Consider the following 13,953-nt stretch of genomic DNA (forward strand, 5'->3'; position numbering starts at 1 on the left):
ATTATCTGTACGTTACTTAACTACACTATACTGATGACCAACGAGAAGGAGAGAGAGAGAGAGAGAGAGAGAGAGAGAGAGAGAGAGAGAGAGAGAGAGAGAGAGAGAGAGAGAGAGAATTCTCATATTTTCAAGTTATTGATAAGGCAATCTGACCAGTGGAAAGCACAGGTCACAGATGCATGAAAAAAAACAAAATGTATATAATGGACGCAACTTGTTCCTGTGACTACAAGACTAGATGAAAAGATGAGAGAGATGAATTCTTACGATCAGTCATAAATTTCGAGTGCCGTTTAGTGACTTACTACGAAATAAAACGAGTTTTGCAGAGTTTGAATAGCTGGGCTCTCTCTCTCTATCTCTCTCTCTCTGTGTGTGTGCACCAAAACAAAGATTGAACATGTACTATATTAGATTAGATGATGAATAGACTGAAGTAAGAAATTCAACGTGATGTTTATAAGTAAGAGCCACAAAGGGACAGCGTATCTCATCGACGAGCACTCCGATCATAAGAAGCGATATATACCTCAACCGGATCACGAGACTCGAGCGAGCGCCTGCTGCCATGCACCATCATGAAACACAAGATAAAGTCTGTGGTAGCCCAGTTCCATCTTGGTTACTATCACTCTGGCTAATGTAAGATGTCGCTCCAGGCCAGGCGGACTCACAGGGGAATAACAGGGGCAGCAGGAGAAGCAGCAGCTGCTCCCAAGATCCAAAAGAAGACGAAAAATTTTGGAAGGGACGAAATGAATGGAGAATAATGAGGGAAACATGAGCAAAGATAGAGAATGGGAAACTTAGAAACAAACTAAAAATTAAAAAAAAAAATGGCCAGAACGCAAAAAAGAAGACTAAAGAAAGATGAAGATATAAGAAAAGAATGAAAACGACCATACTCACTGAAGAAATGAACAGAATATTCACGACAGAGGATGAAACAGAAAAAGAACAAGGGAAAAAATGGTGGAAAATAAGGAAGAGTATTTGGAATAGACGAAGAAGTTAGATGCGCGATGGTACAACAGTAGAAAGACGGAAACTAAGAAATAGGATGAACATTTTGAAAAGAACGAGACAAGACAAAAACTAAAAAAAATATCATAGAGAGTGATGTGAGTTGCATACTGACATCTAAGACTAGACTAACCGTCACTGAAAAACGACCTAACTAAAGGAAAAACGAAAGGCAAGATAATATATAAAAGAATTTCTCGGTCATCATCAGACAAAGAAAATGAGAAACTGTCTTAATGAATAATATGAAGAGTAAATTTTTAAAATCCGAAGGAACCGGAAAGAAAAGAAACTTGAAAGATTTCAATTTTTATATTTATTTTATCTGAGCGAAAGTAGAGCGAAAAGAAAATTTGTAACCTTTGGCGTAATTGAAAAAAAAAAGTAAAAATTTTGTGAAACCGTATCTGATTGATTTGTCTCAACAAGGAACAATGACACTGTAAAACTGCCTAAATACGGCGAATGAATTTTCTTTAAAAACGTCTATACTTAAACTAAAACAATATTGTACTGAAAGATGCCGTCTCAAACATTTTCACCGTTCAAATGGTTATCTGGAGTTTATTAAAGATTATATGAACTTTGGTCATATAACCGTATTACCAATCACAGAAATAAATAAAAGCAATACAGTTTTTAAATACGATCTTAGTCTTGAGGATGAAATTCTGTCTTCGAAAAGTCAGTGATCACAGTTGTAAGTCACTTTGTAAGTCACTAAGCATTTGAAGCCTGGTATTCTCAGTCCTAACTTACATGACACGTTTGAGTGATCACGGATATCAATGAAATGTTTTAAAAAGTCATCACCAAACGTTCAGTTTGTCCTATGAATACTGACGACCTGGAATAGTTTGTAGAAAGAAAATTTAAATATTTCTTTCACGGAGTTATGTCTGTCTACTACTGATTCAAGAGAAAAGCCGTAAAAGTAAAATGCACTGGCTAAAACAAAAGAAGTAACAGTGCATCACAAATATTTCATGGTCATAAAGAGTTTTAAAATCTAGTCAAAATACGAGGGAAAGTGACAGGAGTCCTTCACAATGAGTAACCCTTTCATAAAACATTATTAATCCTATGCCTCATCATACTCGGGGGCTCTGTAGGAGTCACGTTTTACATTGATGGGCTGTTATTATAGGGCAAGTAATTGCCCTCGACATCCTCACGACGGCACATTACGTAACCCTTCACACCAGACTAATTGGTTCTGTATTATTAATTACATTTTCCACTGTGAAGATTTCGTGCTACTGTGCGTGATGATATTATCTGTTCCCCTGTTTAGCCATGAGGAACTTTTTTTATTGACGCTTCGCATGATGAATGGCGGAACTCGGATCTGTTTACAATCGTATCCTCAGCACGACTTAAATGACTGCCATTGTGTTTAACTAATTACAAATAGATTAGAAAAGAATATAACCAAGCTTTTTATTTATTTTCTTAGGTAGTACTAAAATAAATTACGTCATTAAAATTGTGCATATTCGGTAGGATTTTTATTTTAGGTGTCTGAATAACGAATTCTTTTGTTTGAAAACATATAAGTTGTAATTTTATAATGATCTGACCTTGCAAAAATATAATTTTTTCAAAGCTAAAAAGCGCCTGAAGTGGCAGCACTCACCAAACAAGTAAAGTATTAACTTTCTCTTAACCTAATTAATTCATTGCACAAGGATCCCATACCTGTCAAAGGTATGACGAATTTATTTTAGGGAAGGGCTTCCTGCTAAGTTGACCTAACACGTCACAGGTTCACTCTTAATCTGACGCTCCTCATTTCACTCAATTTATATTCTGTACATTGTTTTCCCTCTTTGAACTATCAGTTCCCGTTTCCTTTTCTCTTATTCACGTTCGTCTTCATTATTTTTACCGTTTATTGTATAAAATATATTTCTCTTTAAAGTATTCTTTCCTGCCTCTCCATCAACGATTCCTCTTCCTTTACGATTACTTCCCTTCCTTCTTCCACTCCTCTTTCACCCATCACTCAGTCCTCCCAGTTCTCAACTTCATCATCCATTAGTCCTTCATTCCTTCATCCTTTCCCTTAACGAAGTGTTTTTGTATTCCACCCAATGTCACCCTCGAAACGCTTTCATTACTTATTCTTCTCTGTAACCACGCCCTTCCCATTACAAAGCCCAAGACCTCAAAAGGAAAGAAAATAGAAGAGAAGAGGAAAGTCTCGGGGGGTTTGAGGGCAGGGAGGGAAGTTACAAGGAATGGTAGACGTTTAATCTACCGCTGGGACGTGACGCTAGGCAAGGTGAAATCTATCTGTATTTTCCATCCTTTTACTGCAGAACAAGTCCTGAATAGAGGTGAAGTTAAAGATCTAGAAGAGAGAGAGAGAGAGAGAGAGAGAGAGAGAGAGAGAGAGAGATTACAAGAATACCCTAATTCTTATTTCAGGCATTGTCAATATTTTTTCAAGAAAAAGTTATAATTGCATATAATTACCCAAACAAAGTATATCACACTAGAGCCACAATGAAAAAACTGCAAAATTCTTTTCTACAACTTTGGAAGAAACTAATTTTAGAGATTCAATAAACCTTGAATGCATCGTACATAAAATACAAAAATGAATAGGAAAACCATGAAGACCTTACAACTGCTACCTTAATGTCGTTTGCCTTGCAAAGAGTGAAATCTGTGGCAAAAGTAGTCCCCATAAAGAAGAAAAATACCCTTCTGATAAAGAACAATTAAAAATCTGATAACATAAGATGATAATGATAGATATTGATGTTCTCTCTCTCTCTCTCTCTCTCTCTCTCTCTCTCTCTCTCCAATTCTTCTCAAACCTCTTCTCATCTCTTCTCTCTCTCTCTCTCTCACCAAAAGAGTGTAACTCAAAACATCCTAATAAATAAAATACAAAGTGTATCCGCATCTTATTTTCTTGGCATAACACCACTGGTCTACGCGTAATGAATGAACTGATCGCGTATACTTTCCGCAGTCCACTGACGTCCACTAACTACTGCACACCACATCAAGTCCTTAGGGTGGGGATTTGTTGTCTAGACCCTCTTATATTAAACGTCATTTGCTACCGAATAACTTTATTGGTTCTAAAACAAACCTTTTACCAACATTAACAATGAGATGGAAACAATTTAGGAGTCAAAAAATCATCAGATCACTCCATCGTGACAACATTATAATACAAGTTTAATTCGCCAGTGAAGCAGCAACCGGAATCAGCAAAATAGAAGAGTGGGTGATTTAGTGCTTTATTAAATTGAATGAATTATGTATGCATATTCCCATAAACTTTATTTTAAGTGACTTCTTTAAAAATATTTCACATAAATTGGCGTTGGTTGTATCAAGCGGTATAGTAAAATTATAATGGTTCTTTATTGGTAATGCGTAGTACAAATGTGTATGGATGCTTAACAATTATATACATTCATACATGCAAACACACAATATCCACCTGTCTATATATATATATATATATATATATATATATATATATATATATATATATATATATATATATATATATATATAGTGTGTGTGTGTGTGAGTAAGAAACAATGATAGGTCTTTAGCGAGATTACAAAAACCCACAGAGGTATTATCTACAAGAGCGCAATAATCTAGCTGGCCAACGAAGACTTTTGGCGCATCTTGGGAAATCTCGCTTTCAAAAGAATTTGTCTAGACGCCCTCGACTCGATCATAAACGTCTTCATTCTAAGCGAGTTTTATGGCCGAATCTCCGTTACGTTTCCTTTTCTAGTTTCAATGACTAGTTCATTTGTTAGTGCAAGACTCTTCAGTAGTATAGGGATTTTTCTTTTTTGTATCGTGCAGGAATGCCGTTTCTGCTCCGGCGATGAATAAATTTCAATAGTATTTACTGACAATACCTATGTATCTATCTATTTATAATATGTTCTATATTATATACATATACATACACACATACACACACATACTACATATATGGGGGATACAATCCACAATGAAGTAAATTTTCTCTTGTAATTTAAAATATATAGTGTTCTTGTAAAGGATTAGAGCTTTCGACCATCAACTGTGGTCTTGATCACTAAAGTGACTTTAGTGAACAAGACCACAGTTGATGGTCGAAAGCTCTAATCCTTTACAAGAACTATAATTTTAAATTAAATTACAAAGCGAAAATTTACTTGCATTGCGATCGTATCCCCACATTTACTTAGAGGTACGACCATAGTACCTGGCTTCTTCAAATACATACATGAGTATACATATATAATATATATATAATAATATATAGTATAATATATCTATAATATATATATATATATATATATTAATGTGTGTCACTCGTTGGATGAGTGGGTTACATGCTCGCCTACCGATTCGGTAGTAGAGAGTTCGATTCGCCGCTCTGCCAACGTGGAATTTATTTCTGGTAATTAGATATTCATTTCTCGATATAATGTGGTTCGGATCCCACAATGAGCTGTAGGTTCCGTTGCTAGGTAACCAAATGGTTGCTTGTCATGTAAAAATATCTAATCCTTCGTGCCAGCCCCAAGAGAGCTGTTAACCAGCTGAAGTATGCTTAACACACACACACACACACACACACACATACACATATATGAGTGTGTGTGTGTTTGAATGTTTATGTGGGTGAGTTTGTGTGTATCTGTGTATCTAAACATATGCCGTACATATGATACCTAGCTGATATTTTGTAATGTATAGCGTTTTTGTCGATTATTTCAAAAATACTATTATATCTAGAACGAGCGTACTCTAACGAGATTTTCTCTCCCTTGTTATTTTATACAGTCTTCCAAGTCCAATAATAATCAATACTTAAAGCATGTGAATGATAATATTCCAACTAACGGTCACAGTTGCATACTGGGTTAGTTGAAAATTATGCACGCCAATTTAAGTGTTCAAAGACAGTCTTTTCCCTCAATTTAAAATGCGAGCATCACCTGAGTTAAAGATGTATTGATTGACAGACTATAGCTACTAAAACTGGCGTCACAACAGCTAGGTTATTGACACCATAATAAAAAAAATGAAAAAACTAAAAAATAAATAAATGAATAACTTTACAATTAGTTTCATATGGCATATCTAAATATATATATATATATATATATATATATATATCTATATAGTATATATATATATATATATATATATATATAGTGTGTGTGTGTGTGTACTGTATAATCATCTATTAACATATGCTATTTATACTTATATATGTTGCACATATGTAAAATTTTTAATTTATTAAGGAGGCCCTCCTCCCTAACAAAGATGTACAACTGTTGCATATTGCAATCCTCACAGAGACTTGAAGCGAGGATGAAATTTTCTTCCCTGTCGCGACCCAAAAACAGGAACCTATGTCTCGAATTCCCATGGCTGGGACATTCAACCACCAAATGTCTCACAGCCAAGGGAACAATACGGTCATCGCAAAATGGAGGATTTTCGCGAGAAAATCAGCGGTATTCTACACTATTAACACGCTATTACTCCTCAGGCATATTTGTAACATTTTAGCAAACTAACTTACTATATCACATACCCGTTGAGAGACTTCATAACTTCATGTTACGATGTTCCCACCAGTAAAAATTAAATAATTCTTGATAATTCATTCAAATACTTCTGTACATTAACTTCATAATGATCATATAATTCTGAAAATGGAATATGGAAAGCAGACTTACTATATTGCGGCGTATCTTTACGTAGTGCAGTACATCTGAAAAAGACAAGAATAAATTTAGGGAAGATTTATAACGGATATTTCAATCAAATCAATCAAAATACACTAAAAAAATTAGATATGTGAAAACAATGAAGAGAGAGAGAGAGAGAGAGAGAGAGAGAGAGAGAGAGAGAGAGAGAGAGAGAGAGAGACGTACATAAAGCATCAATAACAGAAACAAAAATAATAATCACTGGAAGCAGATAATATTCCTCGTAATAATTCTAATTCATGATATTTATGCCAACAGAATAGAAAAAGCAAGCTGTTAACGTTCCAACTGATGACCAGCTAGATACTCCACTGATCAATGGTTTATTTTTGTAAGCTTCTAAAAAACAACCCTTCCTAACCCTGTTACCTCTCCTTTTCCTCCTTTCTCTTCTTTCCATAAGAATATCTTTATACTTTACATGTGATTCTCTCTCTCTCTCTCTCTCTCTCTCTCGTGTCTAAAATATTGGAGGTTTTGTTTTTTACCTCAAACTTCGCCCGAGATGCTTATAATAACAGGCCTGTTACCTCATCCTCTCACGCAGTCGCACTTGCTAACACCTACCGCTTATTGTTTCCTGGAGTTAATGGCAGTTTTAGTGGAGTTGGGTCTTTAACGCCGTTTACTTGAAGCCATTCTCGGGTGCTTCGACTTTTAAACAGACCTTCTAGTCTGGTGGGCATTAAAACTTTGATTATTATGAGCTGATCGCTGATCCATGAGTCTTTTATGTGGTTGTGTGCTAACACAGCTCTCTCTATCTCTGTTGCTTCAAAAGATGTACGCTCCCCATTTATTAACAGGATTTCCTCAGGTTAAAGGTATTTCCATGGGAATTCCCTCTTAAACGGATGGTAAATTTTCAGTTGTAAAGCGATATACATTATGCATAATCAGCTTTGTAATCTTTATGGACCAAGAGCACATGGTTAATTTTGAAAAAAAAAAAAAAATTCAATGTATTTATCAAAATTCATATTTTTCGAATAAACTTCCTCGTAATCACCCATAAATATGTGCACACACTATATAGTAGGTCATATTGGCATATTATATCCATAAACACGATGAAGAGGATCATGAAACTGAAATGGTACAGAATAATCAATGGAACTGTCAACTCTTTCACCCCTCGCTGTCTCTCGACAATTTTCAAATCTCTAAACGATGAACCTCCTATCATCCAGCCTTCTGGAACGAATTACCGGGAGATCCAGAATATGAACAGCAAACAATCATTTTCAAAAGAGGGAATTTTGATCTCGAGTGGGACAAATCCCATGGAAACTCCCAAGGTCTATTACTGTATGCTATCTCGTAGTGCACCGATATGTTTCTTATTAGGGCAAGTCAAAAGAGAACAGTGTAGCACATGCTGAGGCTAATGTCGATATGATGTATGTAAGATTGCTTAGCAGGGTTTAAGCGGCAGCTGCATTTCTGCAGAAGATGTAAACATGGTGTATGGGGTAGGGGAGGTAGTTTTTCTTTTATTAACTCATTGTGGAAGAGAGTGAACGTAACAACAGACTGGTTTATTTTAATTTAATTCTGCAGCCACTGTGCTCTTTAGTGAAAAGGGTTACTGTACTTAAAAATTATTCTCTCTCTCTCTCTCTCTCTCTCTCTCTCTCTCTCTCTCTCTCCCTCTCTCGTATCCTCTCTCTCTCTCTCTCGTCCTCTCTCTCTCTATATATATATATTATATATATATATATATATATATATATATATATATCTATAATACACATATACATAATATATATATATATATTATATATGTATATATATATATATATATATATATATATATATATACACACACACACACATATATATATAATTATCAGAATACCTACCCACGAGGCACTATAGTACCTAGATCAAAGCCAATACCAAAAGAATAGTTCGACTGATTATCCAGGCTTCGCTCTCAATCACAGTTGTTTATTGAATATTTTGTAAATTGCTCGTTTCATTATGACCGCAGCATACTACCATAAGGTTAACGATTCTATAAAAATACTACCAACAGAAGGCACAAACATTCACGATTTTGTTATGAAACACTTGCAAGTGTCATTTATCTACCACACTTTCGCAACACGGTAGCGTCTGCGCAAATATTTGTCAAGTCATACATGATGTACGATCATGTTCGATAGTTTTCCATTTCACACCTGTCTACTGCAAGTTTTACTGTTAGTACAGCACTGTCTGTTCACTCTTTGCTACCACAATAGAGTATTAGGTCAGCTGTTTAAAAAAGTGAATAACGAGAAGGAAAGTAACAATGCAGCTGATTGCTTAGTCCATCATGAAGGAGTCAATATGAGAAATGGTTTACAGAGAAAAGCGTGATACATGATTCTCAGAGGTGGCAGCGGTCTTGATAATAGCGATATGAAATTTATAATGGCAAAAATAATCTTCGCTAGTGTGCTAATATTTCATGAAATTGTGTCAAATTTTAATGGAGCAAATACAAATATCCATCTTTACAACTATTTATATTCATTAGTTTTCGCAATGGCCAGGTTACTGTTTATTTCTCTCTCCAATGTGTAACATAAATTAATCCTGTTAATGTGAAAGATGCCGAATCAGTATCTCAAACAAAACTAGATTTTTTTTATGTAGAAGTTCTCCACATTAAATACCGATGAATACACATTTCAATACAGAGTATAGCTAACATCAGAAAATTTAAGAGGAAAGTTTACTTTCTTGGGTAAGCGAGGTGATGCTTATCTAACAGGGCTCCTTGTTTTAGGTGGCGATATCAATAATAGAATTGGTACTAATCCAAGAGCACGTTGTTGTTTAAGAACCTAAATTTATTTTATGGAAGGAAGGAAAATTTAAGAAAAACCGCTAATGTCTATTAAAACTTTCCATTCAGTATCTTTTAGTGATGAATTCGACTAAATGTACCTTAAGCTTATATGCAGCACTGTAAGAACTACTGGCTCAATAAAAATTCAGTTTCTCAATATCAAATTACATGACTGAATCATAGTTACAAGAATGTTTCCATTTTAAGTTACCATGAGCATTTCGGGATTCACTGTCAATACAATCTCGCATTAAAATCTAACTAAGAACTATATCTATTTTTTCCCGGTTTACATAAAATAACACTTAAAATATTTTAGTCCCATGACTCGTCAAATTCCTAACCATACAATCTTGTTGATCTAATGGCATGCCATCATATACTTTGCATAAAGGCATGTGAATACACTCATATACATGTTTGCATGGGTGTCTTTATATATATATATTATATATATATATATATATAAATATAACATATAAACATACATCATACATAACATACTACATACATAAATACATACAACATACATATATATATATATTAATATATATATCTATATATATATATATATACATATATATAATATATATCTACTATATAATATAATCTTATGTTAAAGCAAAGATCATCTTCGATTCTTGAAGATTTTAGAGCCATAGTGAACTTCGGAAAGACCAGGATTCTACTAAGCATTATTCATCGGAACTTTTTAGCAAATTCAGAAACTTGGACATTTCTGGGAGGTTCGCACTAACATGGTTTGTGCCATAAACTAGCTACTATTTAATAAACGGCGATGTCTTACTACTTTCAGCCTCTTTTACTATAGTGTAGATCAGAAAGAACAAATTAAGATCGCAAAAGCTTTTTATTGAAATGACAATCTATCGCCATATACTACTTGCTGAAGACTGAACGTTACAGACGTCATATATATATATATATATAGATATATATGTAGTATGTATGCATGTATGTATTAGTGAGAGGCACATACAATAGCATCTTATAAGCTGACAAATAAAACCACTCAGGAACAAGCAAACCTCCGGTACGACTCAAGAATGAATCATTCAACTCTTAAAAATATATGCACAGCGACTGTGAAACTTTGGATTTCAATTATCCCCAATAAACTGGAAAGGGAAAAATCATCAAAAATGGTGCAAGTTACCAAAAAGCTAAGAGCGAGACCAACATTAACCTCTTCAGGTAGATGAATGAGAAAAGTTACAGAATAAGTGGTATTTATACCAAGAGATCCAGAGGCAGGTAATGAACATCTCAAAATGAGCATGGGATTCAGACGTCATTGACAAAGTTTTCTTTCAACCAACGCTTAAGAGGATTAAAGGAAGATTATCAGCGGGAGTGACCTAAATTGGCTTACCTGTGGATGGATCTCTTGGTATAAATACCACCTTTTCGGTAACTTTTCTCATTCATCTACCTGAAGAGGGAGATAGCAGTCTCTATATTTTGGCGTTTTTCTGGGCTCCTTTTATTAAATGGAATTCTGTTGTAACAGAATATTTTTTATCAGTCATATATATATATATATATATATATATATATATATATAGATATATATATATCTATATATATATCTATCAGGTCTTCAGTGTTCAAAAAAATTTTGAATGAAGAGGTAGTTATCTTTGAGTTTCATCAAACTATGTTCATTATTGTTGACATAACTCTATTAACAATCGACAGAGGGACCGGCAGGCTAAATAAGGACATCAAATCCTTCAGTGAATTTTATATTAAAAACTGCAGAGGTACTCTTTCGTCACACCGGACTACAAGGGGGTGATGATTCTGAATAGCATACAGAGGTTTTTAATTCCTGATCCCTCAAAATGGGTCACAAAACGAGTTCCACCATACGGTACAATACCCGCATTAATCGCCCTGTTCTTGGCAAAATTTAATGCACCACAGAGATATAAATAAACAATGACTATTAGCCGTTACGGAAGGTTGCCCATATTGCCACTGTTGAGAGAGCAATTTCTCCAAGCAGTGCAAGTGCAAATAATGATTGACTATTAACTCGGCTTACTCTGTCAGCATACCTTCTGAACGTGATACATGGAATACTTATAAGGAACCATTAACAAGCTTTCTTTAACGTTTGCACGGAAAATTTCTCTCAATAAGACCACAACCATATCCTATTAGGCAGCATAGACTAGTCTCGAAATTTGTTGAAACTAAGCTAAAGATAAAAGCGATTACGCAAAGTATGCAAAGGCAATAATAAAAAGCCGATTATATTTCTAATCTTTTTTGGGTGGAAATATACAATAAAAATCTTTCTCCCTATAATATTTAACTTGATCAACGTTACTGACTCATAGAAAATCGCTCGTCCATGTGATTGCAATTTTTCTTTCCTTTGCATTTTATTAGGTAACAGTATCCTGTAATACCATCACTGCATTCCAGTTACGAGTGACTCAAATTGAGCCTTACTGACTGTACAATATTTTTTTTTTTCTCCTGGTGAAAAATAAAATGTCATGTTCGTCTATGATATATTATTTATTATAGACTGATATCAATTCTATTTAGTTCAGTATTAAGTCAGACCACCGATCGTTAGAAATAACTTTTCTACTCCCGAATAGCAATATTGTGAATGAATAAAACCTCCATCAAACTTCGCCACTGAACTTCATTAAATGATGGCGGTGATGACGACATCATCTGCGACTCTTCGGTCATTTACATAATCTGGGATTGCTGCGAAGACAGACTGTATTAAAAACTAGCTCCAGCCTGCTTTTAAGAGCGGCTTTATTATGCTGTTAAGAGAATAACTGCAGGAGCTTCGTTACTGATAATTTTTATGGGTTAAGCCGCCTGCAATAAACAGATAAATATGAGGTGAATCACGGTTTGTTTGCTTTCACCCCTACGCACGTTTGTTGAGAGCAGTGTTTTTACGAAGTATGCATGTTTAAATCGAATTAACAGAGGCGTTATTGCTGTCCGCCTGCTACTTAATTAAATCTTACTTTTAGTTGCAGATTCATAATCAAGGCAGTTGCTTGGTAGCGAAATGACTTGAAATGAACTGGTTCACTCTGCTGGAATGTTGTGTAAAGCTATAAACCCGTCAACGCTAATACCGAACCCTCAGTCTTAGTCATACTTTCAGGTGGAAGATTAAATTCCGGCTTTCCGAACGATGAGAGCTCCACTTCAGTCTTGATTTGTTGAGGTCATTAAAAGTCATTTATTATGCTTCAGATGGAAGAGAAAAGTACGTCTCTTAATAGGAGACTCCTTATTAGGAATCGAGCATCAAAAAATAGTGGCAAACAAGGTGAATAAAGATGGGAAGATTGAAGTTACAAAACTTTACTTTCAAGATTTCTAAATAAGGATGAACAGAACGTAAAAACATGGATGTGCGAATGACCATTCGAGTTCGTTAAACAGGGCAACCTTAATCTTAGATTATCTTTTCGTGACTTTCACCCAATATTTCTATCTTGATAGATTATTTATAGTAAGCAAAGAGTAACTGTAATACAGACTTCTCATAAAATCGAAGAACATTGGCAATACTATCATACTAACGTTAACTACATATATTAGCATTACTTTCACCTTTGCTTATCTCTCTCTCTCTCTCTCTCTCTCTCTCTCTCTCTCTCTTTCATATGGTATATATATGCATACATACATATAATATATATATATATATATTATATAATATATATTGATGTATGTATTAAATATAATGTATGGTATGTATTAGTATGTATGTATGTATATTGTATAATGTTATATGTGTAATGATATTATATCTATATATATATGTATGGTAATGTATGTAGTATGTATGTTATTTGTATGTGTAAATATATTAGTATATGTATGTATGTATGTCAATGTTTAATGTATTATAGGTGTATTTATATATATATATATTAAATTTTAAAATTTAAAATATTAATATATATATATAGAAACGTTCATATATACATAAGGGGTGCGCGCAAGTTTCCTTATGTGCACTTGTACTCTGTAACAATAATGTATGTTAACAAAAACAAGTACTCGATTGTACGTACTTTTAAACGTATACTTATGAATTTACTCAATAAATTACCTCTAATCTAAAATAATCTCCATACTTTTCTACTAAAGTGATGAATGACTGTACGAAACTAGAGAAGACAAGAAGTGGTGCTTTCCACGTGGTACAGTCATTGAAGAACGAACGTGAGGGATGTAGCCTCAGCGTTAATGCTGAAAAGCGTGTTTAGCCTGTTTTCTTTTTGTGAGCTTTCCATCTCCCCCAATAACTTC

The 13,953-nt window shown here is 34.4% G+C and overlaps 1 protein-coding gene across 5 annotated transcripts in view; it reads right to left on the minus strand.

The window, feature by feature from the left end:
* LOC135207272 (transcription factor hamlet-like) overlaps positions 1–13,953 on the minus strand; it is a 331,554-nt gene that overhangs the window by 123,956 nt on the left and 193,645 nt on the right. For all 5 annotated transcript variants that reach the window (XM_064238932.1, XM_064238931.1, XM_064238929.1 and 2 more), the window contains one exon: positions 6,753–6,787. The gene's annotated coding sequence lies outside the window, so the exon portion shown is untranslated. The remainder of the gene's footprint in view (positions 1–6,752; positions 6,788–13,953) is intronic.

The sequence above is a fragment of the Macrobrachium nipponense genome, chromosome 32 (genome assembly GCF_015104395.2).
Source record: "Macrobrachium nipponense isolate FS-2020 chromosome 32, ASM1510439v2, whole genome shotgun sequence".
NCBI lineage: Eukaryota > Metazoa > Arthropoda > Malacostraca > Decapoda > Palaemonidae > Macrobrachium > Macrobrachium nipponense.